At 29.7% G+C, this 13,455-nt stretch overlaps 1 protein-coding gene across 2 annotated transcripts in view; it reads left to right on the top strand.

Annotated features, from left to right (window-relative positions):
• Nucleotides 1-13,455, top strand: part of LOC132939833 (atrial natriuretic peptide receptor 1) — a 72,916-nt gene that overhangs the window by 24,177 nt on the left and 35,284 nt on the right. The window lies entirely within an intron of this gene.

Raw genomic sequence — 13,455 nt, 5'->3', positions numbered from 1 at the left:
ACGACGACGTTTCAGAAGTTTTTTGGATTCCGAGCGGAGCGAATTGAATTAATTGATTTCATGATTATGTGGTTTTTTCAATTATTTTATTGTGTTTCTGTTATCGCCTTGTTTTGGAGCAGTAAAAATTCTCCAATCTTCAACTTCGATATCGTTGCTGGTAGGCGGTAACAAAATGAATCTAGTGCGAACTTAAAATGCCAGTGGGGGGAGGGGGTAAAGTGTCGTGTACTTTTCTTACTATAGTTTGAAATTCATAGAGGTACCAGCAATACATGAATTTATTATAAAATAATAAAATATAATAATAACGTATTTACAACAGAAATAATAGATTCTATTAAATGAATTTGTTCAATCCCGATTACCAGACGAACGAGGAGAATATCGTATTGATTACCAGCTTTATCGAAAGTCAGAGGGATTTAGGTATAATAATATTATTATGTCGTCGGATATATTTTTGCTTATAAGATTTATTATATTCTAAGAATATTTCGCTATTCGATCATTATAGCATGAAAAAAAAGTATAAATATATATCAATATAATTTTGAAGATAATTGCGTTATTTTCAGTAGCCTATAAATATGTATTGTACCAGTGCGATGCGTCTAATACGAGAGAAGTGGACACATCAGATCAATACGATATCAAATAGAACAGACATTTTTCTGAATTTCCATCATCTCAAGCCGCCGGAAATAATCAAATGTAAAAGGGAAAATTGCACCGCCGGAGACACTTTTCAGAAAATATCAAAGGCGTTGAATAACTGTCACATATACCTGCGACATTGCGCGCGACTTAAGGTATAGCTGCTATAGTAATATCGGATACGCGTATTTCAGATTAGGTGCACGTGAAAAAGACGTGGCCCACACGACGTAAAATAATAATAATAATAATAATATGACAGTTATGCGTCTAATATAGGTAGGTTAGTTACCTATTTGGGTAATGCAGAATAAAACCATTTTACGAAAGCGCGATGTTGTTGTCAATACAATAATATGACATGGATACGTGGCGTAAACGATTGAAATGTATTCCTATATATTGATTAAATCGGTTAAACAAATTATCGTAATATTTTAAATAATTATTATCGCAAGTTATGAGGGGATGTTGGTGTAAACCGTAAAATGTAGATTTGCTCTCTGAATATTATCGTTTTTGTTGTTGTCGTATCACTGCACACGAATGAACATAATATTTTTAATTCAATTCGACTACAATAATTATTATTGTCATACCGTCGAATTATTCTGAACGCGTTTTATAACTTTATATTCGTATTTATTAAAATTCATTTCATTGCGAATATAATATTATAACGAAACAGCAGTCCGTCAGATGTAGTTATTGACATAAATGTGTTCTTGGGCTGGGTGCAGATATTTTATTTTTTTCAAACGATTTGTTTCCTTCACGCTTTATCACCACAGACACGAGTAAAACGTGAAGCTTACCCGATTCCCAGCAGGTCAATAAGTGTATATTAATATATTATACAATTAATGATTACTTATTTATCATACATGTTTTGTATTATGATTCACACGTTTTCTCGTCGTGGAAAACATCGAGTAGCGTGCTACGTTTATGTCACTTTTTTTTGTATCTTTCAACTATATACAGTGCTATTCGAATGTCCATCACGACGACGACAAGTCCTGCGAAGGACCTCCAATATGTCATATTATATAATGAACATTTAACATACAGTGTAATAGCCTTATAGTAAGTAGGGTTGAAGTTGAACATCAGAAAATGTACGAATTACAATACTAAAAATAACTAACTAAAAAATGTTTTCCGCGTAACGCGAATCTCCGGATCTCTACCCCGTTTGAATAGTGCTCTACGCCTCCATAATATATTATAATCATCATACGCGTTATTTGGCATTCAAGTAGGTATTCCATGCACCTATTATTCCCGTATAATATATGACGTATATATAGAATTATATAACAGTCTTGAAGTGAAACAGCGCCGTCCACAATCTCTTTATAACTTGTAAATGCCAAGGTTTTGTATAGTAATGATTTCGACAATGCAATAATTTAAAATGTGTGTGTATGCTTAGTTTGTGAATAAACTGCAGCGTAAACAATTTATTTTAGCATGTTTTGCTAAACAAAAACTTTCGAGAATAAACCGAATTAAAATGCTGTAACACATTAATGAAATAGTCTGTCGTTGTCGTTATTATTCTCGTATTTTTATCATCCACACTTTTCGTAAAGTTTTTGCTCTTCAACATTTAACGGTATGGAAAATATTATTATAATCGCGCGTGCGTATACCGTATTCTACCGAATATACCTACTACGAGGACGGTCAGGAGCTGCGAAAAACACGGACGATAACTGCAGCACAGTTATAAAATGTTTAAAGTTTAATAAACCGGAGCAACCCTAAAAAGACTCGTGATTGCAGATCACCACCACCACAACCACCACCCCCACAACCACCGCCGCCACTCTTCACTGCATACTGTCCGTTAAAAAATACAATCTTCTGAGCAGTATCAAAAATCGCAAAAACGCTTACCTACCGACACCCCGAGACCCGCGTATCGTCTCCAAACATATTACTTCGTACTTTTTTCAAGGTTTACTTGAGTAAACACCGCATGGTTGATCGTGTGTACAATTTCTACGCTATAGGAATTTATTACACCAAGCATGCTCATCCTACCTCTTCCTTTTATCTTGTTCAAATTCTGATTTTTGGAATTTTCGGGGGCTAAAATGATTTGAAAAATATAATAAATCGTTATAGTTATACAAATTGCCAGAGTGTAATTAATAGGTACTTGTGTATTAGATAATATATATTATATATTTTATATTTGATACAATACCGATGTCAAGAATTATTATGTTCTGTACTTAAAGTTTAATAACTATAGACTACTTATTTGGATTTCGAATAATATACATCTAAATTTTGAAAAAAGACATCTGCTTAAAAATTTACAGAAATAATGCATTGTTCTTATTTGAAAAGTTACAGAATACTCCTTAAATGGTATAAAAATATAGGCCTTAAATATGTTTAAAAATACCAAAAATCTAAGTTTGAATAAATACATTATTCAAAATTAAAAGTGCATGCTTACTGGTTGTTTAATCGCTATGCACTGAAAGAACAATATTAACTCATGCGAACTAAAACGATTCGACTTACAAACACAGCGACTGCATTGATACGATATTAAACAATTAGTAAAATTAAGTATTTAAAAAATACCAAAAATCAAATCTTGAATAAATACATTATTAAAAGTTTTTTTTTTTTTTTTATTTTTAATCTAGAAATTATACAATCTGTACATAAAAAAAAAAAGTACAATAAGCATAAGTGATGGTTATTTTTTTTTTATAATTTATGATCTTGAATATCTTGAGGGAAGAACCAACCAGCGAAGGCACTTCAGTTATTAAAAGTTAAAAGTCAAAAAGGTCTGCCTGTAATTTTTTTATCGATACAACAATCGTATTATAGATTAAGGTCAGGGATCGGAACCCGCGGCACTCATAGCAATTTTATGTGGCCCGCGAGTAAAATGTATATAATATTTTGTATAAAAATAGACATAATGTATACAAATTATTATTATTATAACTTTTTTTTGCAAAGATACCTTGTTAAATTAATAGTACAATCGACAACTCGAATTTTTTTCTTGCCTCTTGAAGTGCTTTTAAGTTGTGTTCCAGCTGTATAACTCGAACAATATATATGATATATAAGTTAAATTTATTTGTATTCCCCTTGAGATTCGGAGTTATCAAGACTCAACTACTGTGCCTAATGGTTATGAATTTAAGTAAACTAAATTGGATAATATGATTAATGACTATAATATACATTAAAACATAATAAGGTATATTCAAATAACTGCGACCCCTAAAAAATGTATATTCATTTTTTAGCCCTCTACATCGAAAAGGTAGCCCCTCCCCTCCCAGCCACCGGGTTAGGTTATTATTACTTTGCACAATATTATAAATATTTATAGATGTCTTTTTTTTTTATAATACAATATTTCTAATTCTAAATCGTATCTATAACGAAACTCTTTCAGTTATACTTACTATCGATCTATTCGAACATGTTTTGTAGACACATTATATACAGTATACACGCATGTACGATATTACCTATATCCTGTAACCGTATTGCAATCGTGTTGATCGTTGTGACGTCGAAACTAATTACTATACGCCCTAGTGCCTCTCGTCCAAAGTTTGTTTCTGGCACATATTATACGTCATCGTAACAAGTTCGCGCCGACGATTTCAGAGCAGAAAATATATCTATTACGTCGTAAAATGTAAACAATAAGTATACAGCCCTGCAGGACGTGATTCGCCAAGCATGATGCCCGCCCACTTCTATATCCTCTAAGAATGTACAATTTAGATTCGAATTCCAATCGATTTGGAATTTTTAATTACACTTTGAGACCATATTGTTTACAAATACTTGTGCGTACATTTTATACGTGATTTCATTTAAGAATAATCCTGTGGCGATACAAGTTTCTTTTTTTTTTCAAAACGAGTACCACCCTAATAATATATTGTTACTCAGATGATCATTTTGAAAATGTCGACTCGTCTAAATCAAAATTTCAACGAGTAGTTTCTGAGCAATTAAACTTTGTTGTGTACTTTGAGTATAATAGCCCTAAATAATGGCGTTTTACATAAAATATAATGTACTATGTACATATTGTACATATTGTATTATTAAGTCTGCGTCCATTGTTATACTCAGATAATTTTTACAAACTATAACATTTTAGTTTATTTAGATTAATAATTATAATTTTCAAATCATCAAACCCACCATAGTATTATCTTCTAGACATTTTATTATAGACAAAACGCGATTACGCAGTCTGAATAGAACTCGCTCAATAATGGTTTTAAAATAAAAATATCTTTTATAAAATTGAAATATCAGAATATTTCTGTGTAAAAAACTGTGCGTTTTTTAAAAATAAAATATTTTTTAAAAGTTACAGGTTGTTTAAAAATGTCGAAATGGTCTAAACAATATATTGAGTGTTATACTCGGAATAATGAAAAAAACGCATCGTCTTGCTCTTCGAAATATTGTCATATTTTCATTTTAAAATAGGTATTTTCAGTTTACGTACGGGTATGGCGTCCTCTTAACAAAATATACCAAACATCAAAAAAAGTGTTGCTTATTTGAAAAGAAAAGTAGGTAACCTCTCTGCAGTAAAGGAAGAGTCGAATGTACCTCGTCATTGATTAATATAGCACTGTAATGGATGTGTTAAATTGTAATCCAATGATAAATCATTGTATACCGTAGATTTTATACGACGAAAGCGGTTCTGAACGAAGAAGGTCAAATTTTTTGATAGGTAACCAAGATTATCAAATAATTATTTTAATTATAATATTACAATTTTAATAAATGTTCGTATTTTTTTTAGTTATTTCCGATTGCTTTAAATACCACTGTAAATTTTCAATTTTTACCACCCAATAGTATTAATTAGATCCAATTTTCTAGGTACTAAAAAAGTAGAAACTTCCTTTGAAGTTGATAACCTGAGCATTTTTTCTATGATAAAAAGTGTTTTTATAGACAAATTAATTTAAAAATACACACACCATTGTAAAATCAATACATTCATCGCCATACGCTCAGAATCTTAAAGAAGTTTGTATCGCTAGTCGTTACAGGACACTCCTTAACCCGTCAGTGGTCGCGATGTGAGCGCGGCGCTCACCTCGTTAGTATTTTGAAAGCCACTTATTTATTTATTACTTGATTCATCTGATACTATTTATACCTTCAATCGACACATGTTTAAATATACTTTTGCAAATATAATAATTTTATGAATAATTCTTGATTAGATGTCGACATGCAATGTTGTTAATACCCATAAATTGAGTGTTGCACACACAGATCAACCAAATACTTTTTCGTAAACTCAGACCTATTTTTAAGGAGCACACAACGTTCATATGCGTACTGTATAATAATCAGCAAAATATTTCAGACCACTAGAGCCGAGATGAATGATTATGATTATATTGTTATATAATTATGTATAAAAAATTATAAATTAATTTTTAGTGGTGAACAATTTATAATTTAAGAAAAATTTTAAGAACATTTTTTGTAAAAGATTAAAATATAAATAATTTGTTGTTGGTTGCCATATTTCATGTCCATTGTTTAATAAATAATGATGAAAAAACAACGAGGTGAGCGCAGCGCTCACTCAATATACCAATGGCGGGACTCTGCATAGCGATACCATCGACGGGTCGAATGGAATAAAAAACCCAAGTATTTGAACATAATAATATGGTCCTTAAGAATGCTTAAAAATTCTAAAAATTAGAATTTTAATAAATTCGTTTTTATAGGATGAAAGCGAGTGTGAACATATTATTATACATGTTTAATCTCCCCAGTCCCTGTAAAGACTTAATCTCGTATTTCTGTCCAAATACGGCATTTTACGCGTAGAAGTTAGGTACCTATCTATAATACATATAATATGCACGGAACAAACTTTGCAGAGACGTACTCAACTATACAGCCCATACGGTTTTTGGCTAGTCTTATCTCAACAAATCAAACGTATCCAACGTGTACACCAACTGAATGTATAGGATTTCTTGTGTAAATATTTATGCGGCAGGCACGTATTTCGACGAATTAATATATATATTTAGGTACCGTGGTATGTTTCATACGTTTACAGGGTGTACAAGAAACTGACAGTAATTTAATTGTTAAAACGATGTAGTTTATCGCAATAATTAACACTATTTGACTTTTGTTTAAATCAATATAGGCATTCGATTTTTTTTTAATTTAAATTTATTACGTCATGTTATATAGTTATACGTTAGTTAATAATTACCTACGTTTGGCATTCCTTTCTGTTACGGCGGGTGATCACCAAAGGCGATTCAAATTTATGATTTTCGGTATTGTTAAATAGGTACACCTACTTAGAGTCTTAAAGACGGATATTTTTTTAATTCTGGATTTTTTTTGTTTTACTTATAATGACTATCTTGTGGTGATACATATACTACTGTATTTCAAATGACCATCTAACCATCTTTATTTTTTACTGTTAAGAATTTAGTAGGTACCCAATTGTTTTATATTATTTGATATATATAATTCAACATTTCAATGAGTAATTTCTCAGTTATTCATATGGTTATACTAAAAATAATAGTCAACTAGGACGAAGATTTCACGTTATATTTGAACGGGCACTTAACTTTTAGGTACTTGTTTTAAGTTCAATATATTCGAATATAGGTGGTATTATAGGTATGTGAATGTAACTCACAATTTATAATGAGTTTAAATATGGTTTTTAATATTCTACGAGCACGCACATATTATATATTTTACGCACATAGGGGATGGTATTTTTCAGTGGTGGAGCCAAAGGGGCTGAGAGGGCTGCACTCCCCGTTCTGCAAATATCGGGAAAATTAAAAAATACTTTCAGTGTTCTGTATACTATAGTATTACGTAAGACGTAGCCATATATGTATAAAAATATTGTAATTTGTATGAAGGTTGCTGCGAAAATCTACAATATTAGTTACTCACATCACTACATCAACATACCAAACATAGTATAAAGAATCCAAGCATAAGCGTCTCTCGTATAAAACAAATTAACAGCCCCCATCCCAACCACAAAGCAAAATTCTGACTATGCCACTGGAATGTTTTCTTTCATTTATCTATGCGTAAGTGATATGCCACACATATCCAATAAATAAATGTTAGTTGATTCTTGTATAATGTACGGACGATGTTCGAAAATATTTCTGAAAAAATAGCATTACCTTATAAAAAGCAAAAAAAGGATAGTTTTTATTCCCCCGAGGTTTTTTTAATATTGTCGTCTTCGACGCTTTGAAACGATTGAACCGCTATATGTCGCGTACATATAAATAGGTACATTATTATACCTATTGAATAAACATAATTAAATATTTAAATAAAATTATTAATTATTAAAAATAAAATTCAGGCGGAAACCGTTTAATATTTTATTATTACCTACCAAGATAATTATTAGTTACTGATAATGAATACCACTTATCACATTATCACCTATCTGTTTATTATACTACTATATTTCCTCTAGGATTTAGAATACTATTAATTTTCATTGATATCAAATATCATTATCCATTATTAAAATAAACAAATTAATAGCCGATGAATTGACTAATGAACTAAAAATTATGTTACCTATAATGCTATTTTTTATAGAAAGATAAGGTATTCTCCTTCTATTATGCTCTTCACAGTTTTATAAACAAATTGGTAACCTTGAATAAAAACTAATTAATAAAATATTCGAGTAGGTACCTATAGCCTATACCTAATTTTAATTGTGATTAAATTATTTATATAAACAAATATGAAGAGTATACCTAAGTGTATAACTATCAAGTCAACTTATCATCTAAAGTTTAGATTCTAAACTATGCGTGGACTTGAAAACAACTTGAAAAGGGTTTTAATTAAAACGATATAAGTACCTACTTGACATAATAATTTGAGTGTTTAGTTTCTACCTATACCTACTATACATTACTATATAGGTATATTTACCAATTATTGCATACAGATAGAGATAAAAAAAAAAGTCATTTGAAAAACGGATTGCATATTATTTTGATTAAACGATTATAAATGTATATTGAAAATTACGACATTATTGGTTATAAATTTTTCTCATGGATAAAAAAGGGTAATGTTTATTACATTTTATTTTATTCATTGCTGTTTACTGAACAAACCATAAGTTAATATTCAAAATTAAATTACTCTACAAAATATTTATTTAATACTTAATTTTTAATTTTTTTGATTGATCATGAAGCCCGGAAACTATGGCCATTAGCTGTTTGTTTTTCGTTTATAGGGGAGAAATTGTTGGTTTGTAAACACGTGTTTTTTTTTAGTTTTTGCAGGTTTTTTTGTTGGGCAACCAACGACGCCTTAATCTGCTCGGCCACTCCGGCCCCCTAATACATAATTGTATCGACATTTACTTGCAATTAATCACAAATGTGCTATTTAAAATATTATATTGCGTAGGTATTAATAGAATTTAATTTTTCTAAAACCCTAAAAATGTATCTATCTGCGTCGTTAATTATGTGTTAAAATTTTTTGTTCGATATTTTGCGATTTTGATATTTAGAAGTAAAGCCGTGCCTATATTATTTTTTTAAAAATTTGTAATACACTAGTTACATTGTAATTAAAATTAAATTACCAATTTATATTTTTTAACATTATATTTAAATCATTAAATAATGCTATTATAATCGTTTAACAGTTTAACACATTTTGTCTAAATACATAATATACTATTATATACATAAATATATTTTATTAATATAATTAATATATATATTAATTGATTGATTGTCTGCGGTGCGCTATAGTGATTTCAGTGAATCCTAAAGAATTTTTTTTACTGCAGGCTGTTATATAATCAGTAATATAGTAAAGAAACAATAACAGTCTACTCGAAATATTTTGTTGTACTGCAGTACAACTAGTATCAGTCGATTTATACAGCTAATAATTTAAATAATTGTCCAAACTATCCCCTATCATAAAATTATATTGAAATACATATTGGTTCAAAACAGTTTTTCAATCCATATACGCTTTCTTTCTATATACGTCCCTGGCTCGATAATATTAGAAGAAACATTAGAAATCGTTGAAAATGTTGAAATTGCATCCCAAACTTTTCCTACCATTAAAACACCACAAGACCAGAAATACCATCCAACAATATCATCATCGTCTCCTCCGCCGATAAACAAACAAACGAAACTTTACAAACTGGAACTACCAGCACATTAGGTATACATGTATACCCTACATATACTACCGACGTATGACAACATAATAATAATAAGTAATAACTATAATAATAATAATAATAATAATAATATACAATGAAAAATTTAACGTTTTCAATAATTCTGACCTACGTCTGGATCTTATTTTTACGATACACCAAATCACTATCGTACCTACTTATATTAATTAGTAATTCCGATCGAACCCACATCTACGATATTGTTCAGTTCAGTTGTAGTCCTCATTAGTCAAAGGTCTAATCCCCATAATATCGTGTACATCGGTCAAATGTACGTATATATATATATCATAACAACAACAATGTATAGAGATCCGATGTCCTGCGACATATCCAACAATGTTTTAATGGTATCTGAAAATATCCTCTTATTACAGACAGACATAAATACAAAATTACAAAACACAAACCGAACAAACAAAAATAATAAAGTTTTCGTGTAAGACATATTTTCTTTTTTGAAATTCGTTAGTTTTGAATCGATGAATTGTAAAATCACAAATTAAACGTAAAAAAAAATACATAATACCAATTTACGGTCTAGCGAGACATGATTAATGGCATGTAAGACATTACGGTTATAGTCTATAGACTATAGTATATCAACAAGTACAATATAGGTAAATATAATCTATATTTCTACTTATAAAAAAATGTTGACAGCTTAAACCTAAACAATATTTCTCATCGTTTAGACGGTTTAGTCAAATGAGCATAATTGGTTCACTCATAGTTCTATTTCAGTATAATATAGGTTTACATTTCTGCAGTGCGATGCCATTATTATTTATTTTATTATCTGTACAAATATGAAATTATTTTTTCTCAGAAAAAATCAAGTAGAAACCCTCGATATCAGACGCTTGAAAAAAGTTTATGCGCATAACTCTTATTTTAACTGCTTGTTATCAAAAAACAAAAACTATATTTAAATATAGGTATTTGAAAAAATAAGATGCCGGGGCTCAAGTTGAACTAATAATATTAATTATACCTACAACTGAAACATTTTTGAATTTGTGTAAATTTGTGTGAATTAATTTATCCATGAATTCGTTAGAGGCCCCCGCTAGTAATGTGATTTAATTAAGGTAACTTGGGTTGAATCAAATATCTGCATAATGTTATTGTCGGCTTTCGAGCGTTCTTTCGGAATAATTTAAGTAATAATATTAATACCTATATTGTAATATAGTTTTGACGCGGTTAATAACTGTGTTAAAATGGCAATAATCAAAATTTGGCACTGACAGATTAGATTCGGAGCATTGAACATAATATTATAGTCAAGTACACCGTTTAGGTCTTAGCGGTCGTTTAGGCATGATATCGTGTGATATAATATTTTCGAGTTCGACACGCGTACAGTAAATATTTCATAAACATTTTCGCATTCTTAAAATTAAACTTTTGTATATTTTTTTTTCGTCTGGGTGAATAATAGTATTATTTATAATTAGTTGATTTTCACGTTGAAAAAATAAACTACCTTCAGGGAATATCAAATAACTTAAATATCGCAGCTGAGATGTTTTTCTCTTTTTTTTATTATTATTATTATTATTGCAGTACGACTATTGCGTGTTGTTTTTCTTTTTGTACTTTACGGTGTGCGGATAAAACATTCGACCGGTGTGAAATTTTCACAGCATAAATTCTCGGTCAGCCATTTCCAGGAAATTTATGAGATTATCGAACGGAACACTTTTGTGTGTTTTACGAGGTTTTCGCACACGTAGTCGGTCTGTCCTGGGTGAAACACCCACTGCAGTAAAACCAGTACCCACCTATCTAAAATATTATTTTATTATTATTTATTTTCTTTTGGCCGTATCAAATTAAATTCCAGCCGCCGTTTGGATATACATATAGCCATAGAGATGGGTAGGTACCTATATAAAAATATTGCAACCCCGATTTTAGTGACGACGTGATAAAAGGGTTCTCGATATAAAAATAGTAATGTATTGGTAGGTATAGTGAAAAACGTTGTCCTTAACAGTAATAATAATGAATCATATTTTCCACAAAGCTTTTACAATAACACTGTAAGTCACCTTGAAGATAAAAATTTCAAATTACTCTATAGGTAAAAAAAATCAAAAAACGAAAAAAAAATAATAATAACGAAATGCACAATGTTCTATACTCTTTAAAATGTAGATAATCTAAATAATGCTTTTTTTTAAACTGTTCAATTTATAATACATTTTGTATTGTTTATATATGTTACGACGTCACGTTATTGGTAGGTATAGGTACCTACTTGAAGACAATGTTTTTAGTTTTGGAGTTATTGAAATACTGATAGGTGCATACATTTAAACACTTTTTAGATTCTGAACGGAGCGATGAATGTTCTTATTTATTTTACAGTGATGCGTACTTTTTTTTAAATTTATTAATTCATTTATTTTTGTGTCTGTCATCGCCGTGTTTTGGACAGTTACACTGCTTCGACTTTCTCCAACATTTGATTAACATTTGATTGATGATTAGCCGTGCAATACAATTATAATAATATACGATATTCTCTAATATACTAATAATTAATAAATATAATGATTACTAATTAATATTATATTAATTGAATTACATGACTGCGTTGTTTATTTTATAGTTTTCATTAGATATTCAAATTCAAATAGGTACTAAATTTATATTAATATTTTTATTGTTATAATTAATAACTAATAAGGCTTCAATTGCAACGATTATTAGCCTAGAGTTGTAGAGGTTTCTCAAGGTCTCATTACAGTTTTTTTTGTCTAAGTCTATTTGTTTGAACAATTTGAAAATAACGGTGGTGTTCTGTTGATTGGGGGTTTCCTTTGGCAATGAGACGACGCCAAGTTGAGTATTTGGGGCAGTGAATGATTATGTGAGCGATTGTAAGATGAGTTTCGCATATTATGTCACACACTCACACAATTATTTGGGTTCCTTGGTGATCAAATTAAAGTGAATAAGGTTTGAATGGCCTATTCTGGCTATATATATTTATAATTATTTGTTCTCACATAGTTGCCTTGTCTAGATAAGTCCATTTGGTTATTGTATTTATATTATATTATTATTATTATTATTATTATTTACACAATATGACACCCTTTAAAGATACTGAAATCAAATACCTATAGGTATGCTTTTATCGTTCGAATAGTGATAGTTTAAAATATATTAAGATGCAATGTAATGTTAGAAAATATTTAAGTTACTGTGCGTCATATTATGATAAATTAATTATTTTGTCAAGGAGGGAGAGGGTATGTGACTGATTTTTTAACTTACTCCATTTGATCATTAAAAATAAAATTTACCATTGTACACCTATATAATATATTATAATATTATAAAAGTTATTATAAATATTGAGAAAAATATCATAGGCGATATCTATCCCTTTCAATCTTCAGTAAGTATTAACACCTAGTTTGACCACCATTATAATATTATGATATTACAATCGCTACGTTTATAATTAAATATTACAC

Source organism: Metopolophium dirhodum, chromosome 2 (assembly GCF_019925205.1).
Source record: "Metopolophium dirhodum isolate CAU chromosome 2, ASM1992520v1, whole genome shotgun sequence".
NCBI classification, from domain to species: Eukaryota; Metazoa; Arthropoda; class Insecta; order Hemiptera; family Aphididae; genus Metopolophium; species Metopolophium dirhodum.
Note: the sequence above shows the minus strand (reverse complement) of the source record. Positions and strands in the feature narration are given on the sequence as shown.